The sequence below is a fragment of the Pygocentrus nattereri genome, chromosome 26 (assembly GCF_015220715.1).
Source record: "Pygocentrus nattereri isolate fPygNat1 chromosome 26, fPygNat1.pri, whole genome shotgun sequence".
Lineage (NCBI taxonomy): Eukaryota > Metazoa > Chordata > Actinopteri > Characiformes > Serrasalmidae > Pygocentrus > Pygocentrus nattereri.
In genome coordinates, this window is record NC_051236.1 from 24,460,001 (window position 1) to 24,472,950 (window position 12,950).

Here is a 12,950-nt window from a genome sequence, read left to right on the forward strand (position 1 = left end):
AGAGAGGGGGAGAGAGAGAGACAGAGAGGGGGGGAGAGAGAGAGAGACACAGAGAGAGAGAGAGGCTGACTGAACCTTGAGCAACGGCTGTGTGAGTAACTGTCTGTCAGGCGAGCTAATCTCGCTGGTAATGTTTTTAAGGCAGACTTCTGAGTGGTAGAGGATGTGCGGTGGCTGAAGGTGGTCGTATATTGTAGGTGAAGGTGGTGTGAGGCTCTGACTGTGGCATTTCCAGCTGAAGCTTTGCACATTATTAGTGCCTGTAAACATGATGGATGCTGGGGACCTTGAGCAAAGAGTAATATTTTCAGAGCCGGAGACAGCTCAGACGTTCGAGGGCGGCTCATGGTTAGTTTTCAGTTTCTTATAGTCAGGTAAGGCTGTGAGGGAAACAGATGTTGGAGCTGGCTGTGTGTGCGTCTGAGCTCAGCGTGTGAAGGAGGCCACTTTTCATTTCAGGTAGTGCATGCTGTTGAGGTGGAGGTATCCATATGTTTTGCATTGGTGCCAGTGAAATAGGTTCAGTGACATCCAGGCGAATTGCCGGAGACAGTTCATGCCATGATTGATTGTATCTTGGAGAATAATACCAGGCAGAGTCTTCCAGTAGGTGACTGTATACAGCAGCCCTTTGTTGTAAACACTCAGCTGCTTTAACAGCAACTATCAGATAATACGGCCCTGGAGTAGTGAGCTGCTGTTACACTGAAAAATAGTGCTTTCACTTCATTCAGATGTGTACATTCTTTCCACATTAATGAAATATAGTACAGCAGCACAGTTATTGCAAAAGGTACATTAAAATGAAGTACAAATTATATATTTTTATATATTATATTATATTTTTATTTAAAATCAGTATGTGTGTTTGAATCAAGTAATCAAGTGCAGTGCACTGTTTTTTCAGTGTAGGTGTCACATGCACACCACTGAAGTGATTAGGTCACACAGCGGTGACTTATCAGTGTGGACACATGTCGGGCAAAGCACCTCTTGCTCATCTTGCTATCTCTCTTTCCTTCGGGTGCGCTCACTTTCAGACACACACACAGAGACACAGACAAATGCACTCGCTTGTTTGTGTACTTTGTCAGGACGTGGGGTCTTACATATTGCATATCGCTGCTGTCGGAAGAAAACCTTGTATCTCCAAAATAGTAACTTTACAGGAGAGGGATAAAACCTACTTCACGTTCAATGTAAGTCAATGGAACCAGAATTTTTCCCATGTCATTTTGGGTAATTTCTTTTAGGCCTCTCATCACAAAATTTACTAACTATGTAAAGAGTAACAGATACTTTCAAATTATGTCAAAAACTGAAAAATGCCAAAAATGGAGAGACAAGGTTTTCTTCTGACAGCAATGATATATATGCATATGTATGTATGTGTGTATCTATATGCAGTAAGAATTTTCTAAGCCTAACCCTGAATGTAACCTTGTCCTTAACCCCAGTTTTTTTTTTACATATGGCTTGTAACATATGTTGGACCTGACATTATACAGTAACGCGCCAAAATGTGAGACCACCCTCCATTTATTTAATTCCCAGTCAAAACAGCCGTCATGTCCAAGTTATTAATTTTTTAGGGCATATTTCTGACGAAATTCTGATATAAGACAATCCACTTTCATAAGGAAGGGCAAAGTCAAAGGAAAGTAAGTGAAAAACAGGAGTTAAAGAAAATATTAGAAGATGTAAAGAAAAGGCCCTAATAGACTACCAAAACAATCACCATCAGACGAAAAAGCTTTCATCTTTGAGAGAGAGGAGAACATTAAGCAGCACATTAAATCCACAGGTGTTTCTGTCCATCCTTGCACTGTTAGAAGACCTAACCTGTGGGGCTGGAAGGATATGTAGCTGTCAAGAAGCAGTTACCAACAAAGGAAACAGACAAAAAGAAGACAATTTGCAAATGAACAAATAACATGCTTTTTTTCTTTAGACAACCCCAGAGTTCAGATCTGAACATCACTGAATATGTTTGAGATTAATTGGATTGAGAGAAACTTCTAAGACTGAACTTTGGAAGTGTGAAAAAAGCTGGATTTTTTTGGGAAAAATTGAAAGCATGTTGTCTGAAACGAATGGAAGCTGTAATAAAGGCAAAAAGTGGACACAATAAATACTGAAACAATCATATCATGTTTAGTTCTTGAGACTTCTGTGAAAATATATCTTTGCTGTTTTTTAAAAAGGAATGACTTGCACTCAATGGCTGTTTTGACTGGAAATTAAGGGACAGGTATTTGACTTTTGCACAGTACTGTATGTTAGTACCGTTTTTCTCTAAGTTTCTCTCAACATCAGGATGTTTGTCCCAGAATTGTGCAAAAACATGTATACACACACACACACACACACACACACACACACACACACACACACACTGCACGTCATGGATCTCCCCCTTTTAAATTATTCAGCTCTCCAGTGGAACAGGCAATGCTGGGCACAGGTTGGGGTAACAAAGTCGCTCATAGGGAATACAATTAACTGATTGGCTCTTGGTCATGTGACGAATGACAAATAGCCTCCTCCCTCTGTTCAGTTCATTCAACCCCGAATTATGTCAGTAGCAGATGTCAAACATTAGAAACTGGACACGAACACACACACACACACACACACACACACACATGCTCTCAGACTTTCTGTCTCATTGCTCTTCTCTGTCACCTCACAGATATCTCCACAGAATGGGTCGATGGTTTATCTGTGTTATTTCACTGAGCCCCTGCTGACTGAAATGGTCAGGTGTTGTGAAGTTTATGAGTTATAGGCAATAAGAAGCCACAGAACAGCATGGATCCCTCAGCTTCTCCTGAAAGAACAGCTCTTCCTCGCTGTCCTGGCTCTGAAATGCTGCCATGTTTGTCTGGGACTTGGCTGTTGACTTGCGCAACCACACAACCCTGTGAGCTCTTTATTTGAGAGGTCTCTGGCTGTGTCCCTAGACATAGACATGTATATCCTTTGGGTGATAAAGTGGTCTCATATAGTGCTGTTGTGATATAGTGATACTGATAAAATCTAAAATTGTGATATTGATAAATTTCAGTGTTAAGATATTTTCCAGATTCCAGATTAATGAACATTAATCATTTTAAGAAGGAAACTTCATATTTATTTAGTTTTAGGTAAAATCTAAAGCATCCAGAAAAGACCATTATTTCTAATTAACTGTCAGGCCACAGAAAAAGAATGACGAATAACTAAAAGTGCTAGAAAATAGAGACGTCGCTATTTTGTGGATTAGACGGTTTCATGGATATAATACTTATTTATCTATCAATATCGCAAAAAAAACATAGTATGACACCAGTATTGGTGTACTGGTATTGATGACGTATTTCCTAGTGCTAATTTTTATCAGTATGGGCAGAAATATTTTCAAGAACACCTCCGCTGATACATGTGAAAGGAAATATTGCATTATATCACATTGAAATATCAGAACAGTTCTTGTGAGTGTGAGCGCAGTTTGTTTGTAAGGTGCTTTTGGACTGAGATTAGAACACAGATGATAGAACAGAGTAGAGTAGAACAGACGATGGCCATTAAATTAGCTCCTTGTTTGGGCCTTGGCCTGTCGCACTTATTATATAATCATCTGATTGCAGTTATTTGAGCTGATCGCGTGGTGTTCAGTTATATATTTACTTCACAAACCAGATTTGGGTGCATTTTTATCTGTCGTCTTGAAACATGAATACATGTAAATGAAAGAAAGCAGAAATCACATTTATTGATTCATGTCAGAAAAACAGGTTCTAACTTCTAACTGCAAAGAGTTTAGAGTGGCAGTGGGGGGAAATGTTTATTTCAGCTTGAGCTGTTTCTGTCTTTAGGGGACCTTTTAAGTATCGACTGCTAGGAGGATAGTTATTAGCCAATTTCACTACTTCAGGCTTATACATTGATAGTTCAGAACAGTCAACAAAAAATATTGATAATTACAGTTATTTATAAGACAGTGACTCTTGCGCTACGATTTCACAACTGTGAAAGGCTTGTTTGAGAGTTCAGCATTGTGAGCATTCACCTGACAGTCCTGGTCAAATGTCATGTTTTGTTGATTCTAACAGACAGCATAGCATCTTAAATATGACACCTTTTACAAATTTTAATACGTGACTACCATTCGTTTGCAAATATATTGAAAAAATGAATAAAATGTCGCCTTGTGCAAAAGTTTGGGTACCCTTTCACTTGACCCACTAGTGCTATTTGATTGATTAGACCTTAATCCAAGTCAATTATAGACAATTCCAGAGAATAATAATTTATGTGACCCTTCAAACCTCTCAGTGTGTCATATTAACATTCAAAAGCCAGCGGCTTATTTAAGCAGCTGACTGAGGATCTGAAACTGAAGATAATTCACTCTTAACAAGCTAGAGAAAACTGTAAAAGGGATCTAAACACCTGCTGCTCATAACCCACTGTTAAAAATGTCAGTAAGAAGTAGAAGTTCAGGAAAATTGTTGAAGTTAAGACAAGATCTGGAAGACGAATGAGAATCTTTGAAAATCTTTGACTGGTCAGGGATGCAGAGCAAAACCACCACATCACTGACAAGGACCTCCAGGAAGATTTGGCTGACATGGGAATAGTAATGTACAGGGCCACTGTGCAGTGTTGTTGGACTAATGTCATTTACATGGATCTGGTCATTAGAAGGCAGTGTTCATCTCATTACAAAGAGGGTGACTCTGTTATGCTTTGGGTTTGTGTGGCAGCCAGTGGCACAAGAAATATAGTGAGGATAGAGGGAAGACAAGGTTCTGCTAAATATCAACAAATCTTGAAAGCTAATTTCCCACAGGCAGTAAAGAAACTGGGGGAAAAAAGTTGGATATTACAGCATGACAGTGATCAAAACATACAGTAGAATGAACACTGAACTACTTTGAGAAATGAAAGATTAAGCAAATAAATGATACTTTATTTATTTAATACTTAGCGATTCTACAACTTCTGCTTTTTTGAAACTGTTTTCATGTTTGACAGTTAATAATCTGCGGTTTATGTCTGAAGATATAAAATTATATGTGAGAAAATGTACATATTAGTCAGACCCTAATGTACCGTACAAGCACACTTCATGTGTGTTGAAGCACACATTTTACTTGAAAAGCACAAAACACTTCAGTCGTGTGGCCCCAAAGTGCTACATAACTGCTTTATGTGTGCGATGCAAACTGGCTCGCAGTCTTGAGGACCCTGTGGGACTCGGATTTCACCTGATTCAATTCACCAGCTAATTAACGAGCCCTTCATGAGCTGAGTCAGATGTGTCAGAGCAGGACGATCACAAAAATGTGCTGTGCACGTGGTTCTTGGGGCTGGCATTGAAAAGCAGTAGCGTAGGGGATGTTCTAACGTTGCCTCAGGGAAATATCAGGCTCAGTGTAGCTGTAGAAGCCGTCAGCATAAGGGCATCTTCATCACTTAGTGCTTCATCATTTCTGATTTTAATAGAGGTGCATTAGATGCGACATCTAACATTAGGTGGGTTGTAAGAATATAATGTAACACATCGTTTTATTGCGGCTAGTGTGTTAGCTCAGGGCTAACGTATTAGCTTGTGGCTAGCACATCAGATCTGGACATGAAAAAATAAAGCTTTTTTAGTGTTTACATGCTGCTAAGAGACCAGTCTGAGTGCATCAGGTAAAACTGTGTTGTATTGTACTTTTATAATGTTGACAGTAACAGGTCTATTTATGTCTTGTGATTTTTGCCGTGTTGAGAAAATGTTATGTTTTTATTAAGTCAAGTTTACATTTTTGAAGAACATATTAAAACTTGGAGGTTGTATTTAGCCTGATTAGTTTTTGCTTTGCGTTGGTTATTAACTTCAAAATAGTATGTTACAGGCGCCAAAAGAGTGATTAAAGTAACGTAGGTGTGAATTTTATGGGGCAAAACACTAAAGCTATCTTTATAGTAATTGTGTGTACAACTGCATTCAAAATTTGTCGATGAAATTTCTATGGAAGTGTAAGAAGATGAACAAAAGCACAGTCGACTTATCTGTTTAACTGCATTAACAAATGTTACATTCCCCCATGTTAGGTTGTGCCCGACTCTCCCCTACTGAATTGAGACCACTGTATCACAGGTATCAGACTGAATTATGCATTTTGTGAATCGGTATGTTCCTAAAAGTTACAAAGAAACCAAGATGAAAATGAGCCTCAAATGACTCCGCAGCAACATTTGCCATTAGTGTTCCTGTAATAATGTGTCCCCTTTCAAATTAAATGATGCCATGCTGAATAAAGAATATGTGGGTTCTCAGCAATATCACATTCACAGTGTGAAAAAGCCTGCAAGCAGCAATGAGCCACTGCTGTGGAGTTATTAGTCAGGGCTTTCGTTAGAGCCACACCAGATACTAGACTATCCCAGCATAGTGCAAGACCGTTTAGCAGTGTGATGATAATTGGAGGCTTTAATGGTCTTGGAATTGGTTTGTGCAAACAATTTCTCTCTGCACAGCACACAGTCTTAGTCTTCCCAATACTGATATGCAAATGAACCTCTAGCCAATCACAGTGTTTTCTTTGCTGTGTTCTGTGAGTACCTTGATCAATCACTGTTTCTGTGGTTATTTTGAAGAATCAAGGTATTCACTAATGCTGGGCAATATGTTGTATATACCAGTATATTGTGATATTGACACACCTTGATATTGCTTTACGTTTTAGTGATATACAGTACCGTGCAAAAGTCTTAGACCTATTGTTTGTAGCACATTATTTTAAGCCTTTTAACTTGGAAACAAGTGTGATTGCTTGTAAAAACACCATGTATAATAAGAATAAATGCAAACATAAATACAGCAAAGAATAGTTTATAGTTTGTGAGCTCATTGGAAGAGCAAAGGTTGGATCAGATCTGATGGACTCAGATCTGATGTTGTCAGAGCTGTGTGGACACACATGTCTGGACTTTTCAAATCAAATTTGAGCCACTTTGATTTGTAGTCGTAGGTCAGGTATGTATCCACATGACCTCAATGAGAAAGCTTCAGTCAGAATTCAGTTGAAATAACTTTTTGTCACTATGCATGAAGATTACCGAGGCAGCCGTGCCTAACCTGAAGTGTCAGTAAACTCTGCAAAAGCATCTGACAGTTTTTGCCTCGGTCTCGCTCTGATGATGTACAGCTGGGAGCTGTTCTGAGCGAAATATCTTTGCGAGGAAGGCTTGTTTCGCTGGTTAGTTTGGTCGTGGTTCATTCACGCTGCGTTGTTGATCGATGTGTGTGTGCAGGTCAGTTCAGGGCACAGATTCATTCACATGTACCACAGATTTGAGTCTCTTTTCTTTGCGAATGTGAACCATTAAGTTAGAAAGATTAAAGCTGAGCAACAGATTAGAATTGAGCGATGGGCCTTGTACCATGAATCTAGCTTTAATCACTGTGATGTTCTGTGATGTTCATTCTGTGACATCCTCTCTGGCTGTGGTTGGTCCTGCTCACCGTGCCGTTTGTTCTGAGACCCCCCGCTGACAGCGATTGGTCCACTGCATGGATACTTATACTTTGTGTACTTACGAAAGTGTGTTCAGCGATAATTTGTTGGTAGTAGTAGTAGTTTAACTGCTTAAGTAGTAGCTTAACTGTAGCATGTCATCTATGTCATCTAGAATGTTTTAAAATAAAAAAAATAAAGTAATAATTTGTCTTATCTGGAAGTCTTGTTCTTGTCTGATGTTAATTTATGAGAAAAAAAATGCATAACCAACTAGTCCAAACATGACAAGCTGTGTCAGGTTAGTAAGACATTCTTTAAGCCTGTAGTAGCAGCACAGAGCAAGCATGGGGTCACTCTTATTCATGCAGGCCAACAAAGGTAAATGAAGTACTGCAGACTAACGTTTACTGTGTCACATTATGTGTTTGTAATATATTATAAGATGTATGGCATTCACTTTGTGTGGCAGAGAATTGCAGTTGTATTTTGTTCATATTTAGTCCTACAGAAGTTGTTTATGTGTGTGCTTTGGGTGCTTTTAAAATGTGTCTCTACTTTAACTTTGGCCTTTACAAAAGCACTGTAAGTGCAAACAGTCTGCCTGAAACATTTGATTAAAGCTTTGCGCACAAAGATGCATGTTTGTGTGTGTGTGTGTGTGTGTGTGTGTGTACTCGGGCCACTGTACAGGGCCTGTGGAATTAAAGCTCTGTCACCTCCTCTTTGGTCTCCCAGATGTTATGTTGCAATCATTGCAGCATGATTATACTTTAATGGCGGCTTATGAGTACTGTAAGGACACAGACACAATGCTGAGCAAAACCTGGCTCCCGACATCTTAATCCACGTCCACATGCTCTCAGACAGACTCTGCTGCCCACTTAAGGGCCATTACAGTATATGTGTGTGTGTATGTGTGTGTCTGTGTGTGTGTGTGTGTGTGCGCGTGTGAAGCAGGTTGGTTTATAGAGGATGCTGCAGCTGAAGCAAGCTTTATTGTGTTGGGTAGTCTCTGTGGCTCTGATTAGAGACTGAAAGAGACAGCTCCATGCTCTCCGGGAGGGCTTAGAAAAGTGAATTACGAAAGACTAGGCTCCATTTAACTGAGCATCAGACAGGATGTGATGGGGCAAAAATGAATTTATGCATTTAACCGGCTGGATTGAGGGTTAAGAGTTGAGTATTGAGTTTCACATGTTTATGGGCCGTGTTTGATTGTTGGAAAGAGAGCGTGCAGATGTGTTCTAATGCACTGCATGACTCTCCACGCTTTAGAGAACTGTTCTCAGCGGATTTGTGACAAAGGACCAAGGATTTCATTGCCCACAAAGGCTAGATCAAGTTGTGCTGTGTTTTTTCAAGGAATAGTTTGATGAATGTCAAATTTGTATATTTTTACCCTTACTCCAAATGTATTGAATGAGCCAAGACATGTTTGGTGTCTGGAATTTTCTTCTTTAGGTTTGCACTGGAGCTATAAATCTCATGTAGGTAAAGTAATGAAAGATAATACCCCCTCCAGACAGCATTGTGGAAGCTACTGTATCACCCCTGTTAAGTAATCTCAGTTATACTTTCTCTTGTGGTTTCTGACACTGTATAACATACTGTTATCTATAAAACTAAACAAACATATGGCACATTGCTGAAACAGTAGTCGCAGTCATATGAATTTTGTCCATACTTGTGTCCTTAGATGACAGTATGCCATCTAGTGCCTGAAAGCACGTAAGCATATCTGGTTGGTCTGCTACATTTGGGGTCAGGGGGAAAATGGCTAAATTTCCTCCCACCTCCAAACTTTCTTTAAGCTAAGAGGATTTGTAATAGAAGCTGTACTTTTCCCCAAAGCCAGTTTCACTGCTGCCTTGGAAAAGTCAGCGTCTCTAGCTCTGTTTTTAAGTATTCCTCTCTGTGCAGCTGATGTCTTCTTTATACATTGCACATTTAGTCTGTGTAGAAGTGTGTTCTTAGATGTGTAAGAGAGAGAAAGCTAAGTTAGCAATCCATACAGGGTGCATACTCCTTCTGGCTGCATGGGTGGAAAACCAGCGTCTTCATTCTGTTTATTCAAAGTTATTCAGTTGATCTTGTTCATGGGTTCTGAACCTTTTTCAGAGTGCACCCCATTTTTAGGGTTAAAAACATTTCACCTCTGGAACCACATTGGGGCCCCCAAGGGGGTCACGATCCTCAGGTTAAGAACCCCTGAACTAGTTCATTGTTTAGTAATTTTATCCTACAACACTGACATCCAGAAGATTGGACTCAAGTCACATGACTTTACTAGAGTCTTTGGCTTTTTATGGTTAATGTCTAGAGTTGTCAAAATCAAAAAAGACGCATTGGACAAATTGGACATTGAGTTTAATACTAATGACTCATTCATGGCCAGCTGACTCGAGAAAGACCCCCACAAACCCCCACAGAGGAAAAAAACATCTCTAGAACTTAGCCCAACTTATACCAGCATAAAGCATTGAATATGTCAGTAAGTTCATTAGCTTTTTCATTTTTTGTTGTCATATAATTATTCACTAGTGCTTATATGGAATTTTCAATGTTCCAATGTTATGGAAATTTCAATGCCAAGCTAACAGTGCTGTACATTCACATTTTCCACATTGGTTTTAATGCTCTCCATGTTTTTATACATAACTTAAACAAGTCCTTATGAGCTTTTAAGACTTGTTGGTGCTATCATCAGGAGATTGTGAGTTCAGTCCCTGGTGATGCTACAGCCATCCGTGGCTGGGAGTGCAAGAGAGCACAATTGGCCTCGCTCACTCTGGGTGGGTAGGATGGCCCCTCCTTCTCCCCCATCACTCAACACGATGCTAGTCAACGCAGGCGTCTGTTAGCTGACGTAACAGATCTGGCGGTTGGCGCTTTCCTCCGAGCGCGTTCGGCTGTCCAGTGACATTGTAAGAGCGACAATTCGAAAAGATGCAGTGTCTGGCTTCACCGGTATTGGAGCGGGCCTGTGTTGGCATCAGTGCTAGGAGGGTGATAGGATTGTCTGATTGGGGGAATACTAACTAGCGGGTGAGATTGGAGACGACTGAATTGGGGAGAAAATTGGGTAAAAATAAAATAAGTAATAAAAAAATAAAATCACATAACTGACTTTTGGTTAACTGCTTGGCCGGATGGGTAACACCATATGACATTCTTGCAACCAGCAAAATTCTTTTTTTTAAGTTTATAGCAGGAAAAATAATAGGGCAATAAATACAAATTTAGCATTAATGTCAGTTTTCTATATTATCTTTAGTATAGTGTTTTATTTCAGTTTAATATATTACTCATCCTACCATTGACTCGGGTGAAAATGCATTCAGACTTGTTTAGGACTTGAAGTTTGAGATTTTGGACTGTACTAACTTGGGGCTTTTTTGGAATCGCTTGTCTCGACTAGAGATTTGACTCCGACTTGCCTGTCTTGACCTGAGAATTTCTTTTTACTTGCAGCACTGTGACTTGCCACCTTTACTAACACTACATTTTCCTTTTTATGGTGTCACACTAAACAGACACCTACCAATGTTTTTCCTCTTCTGTTCACACTTTGCTGTGTTGTTTGTTTTCAAGCAGTGGATAGTTATATGTACTGCGAGTTCTGTGTTCTCTGAATCTCATGTTTCCTGCACCTGTATCAAAACAAATTATGATGAAATCAAATTAGTTTCGTTCAGAATGACAACCTGCGGTGCGCAATAGATAATCCACTAAAACTCAGGAGCACACGTCCATGATGTTCAGGATAGTTGCTCCTGGTCTACTACAGTCTACAGATTCCTTCAAGAGTCCTCTGTTTTATCTCTCACACAGACAACACGTTATATGTGACAGCAGTGCCTGGTGTGTGTACTTTAAAGGCAGGAGGAAGAGATTTGTGTGTGTGTATGTGAGGGCTTGCGTGTGTGTGAGTGATAAAGATCAGTAGCTCACAGTGGACTCTGTGTTTGGTAGAGTTTGGTTACGGCAGGATGCCTGATTTACATGCTTACACTGTGTGATGACAGGTATTCTATTTTAATGTCACTTCTTTATGATTCTATTGTTATCATGATGAAGAGTAACTATGAGTACTGTCACTGTGAAGCAGGGCCCAACTGATACGAGAATGTTGTCACTGATACTGATTTTAAGGAGCTAAAAATGAGCCAGTAATAGCAGCATTTTATATGGGACTGAAAATTGACTGACCGCTGTGATTGTCAGTTGTCAGATGTGATTGTCATTTCTGAGTAGTGTTTTTTTTTGTTATTTTTTTCCATGTAATTAGCTCTTAATGTTCTTATTTTTCATCGGTTTCTCTTCTCATAAAGGTTTTTGAATCCTAATGTTTTTGTTCTTTTAACCGTGATGCGTTGTGTTCAGATTTCCCAGTTTAGTCTCTCTCCATGGAAAGAGAAGAGCCTAACTGATATTAGCAGATCACAGGATAGTTACCAACTTATTTGGTTTTGGCTACGCAAAGAAGTGTGAAGAAGTGTGAAAATGAAGAAGGACATGAATTGAACAGTTACATCTGTCTGTAAAGCACTGTTTAACTAAAACTGCTGGAGAACAAAATTAAAATTCAAACTGTAAATCTAAAATCATCTGTTGAAGCTTCTTAAAGTCAATATCAACCACGCTGTTTTCATGTCGCCTGGGCCCTAGTAAACAGTGGTATAAGAGTGTGAATCCATGAGCAGGTCCCTCACTGGTGCTTTTTAATTGCACTACAATACAAGCCACGGGCAAAGTGACCAAAATCTTGAGTCAACTGCTTCCTAGTTACGACTGAAGGTTTTATTGCACCATGATTTCAGCATTCATGTTAAAAGAGCATGGGAGGTTAAGTATGCCCTTTACATATTTGCCAAACTTCTGTAGGACACTCCACTTATCACCCCCTATCCAGACTCTCAGATACACACTCGCACACGCATATACACTCTTGCACTGAGCATGACCCGTCAGCTGCTGTGAAAGCTGAGTCGTCTTTCATACTGTGTCTTACTTAAGTTTCATGCTTTTGTGAGTGTGCATTTTAAATAGTAAAACTTCAGTGCATACAGTTACAGGAGTACTAAAAGATAAACCCACTGTTATGTGTATTTAAGGCAGAAGGTTTGTCAAGCTTGCTTTAATGCTGTGCTGGAAACCCCCTCATTAAATACATTGCTTTAATCACCTAAAGGTTACATATACAGTATAGGAATAGCATTTTATAATGCCCATTGCCTATAGACCATGCATAGGTCTCTCTAATAACAGGACATATATAAAATTAACACTCATGTTGTGTATAATCCTCAGCAGTTGTCACCCATATATCTACACCCTGATAACCAAATGAATTCAGCCGTGTGTATTTGCTTACCACTTCATGCTTCATGCTACATGATATGTTGTATGTGAAATTATAGCCCAGTTTTTATTTTGTATTTTGAATACTCTCCA

General features: G+C 39.4%; 1 protein-coding gene across 3 annotated transcripts in view; it reads left to right on the forward strand.

Moving 5' to 3' along the window:
* Positions 1–12,950, forward strand: part of raver2 (ribonucleoprotein, PTB-binding 2) — a 90,947-nt gene that overhangs the window by 2,445 nt on the left and 75,552 nt on the right. The gene's annotated exons all lie outside the window — the stretch shown is intronic.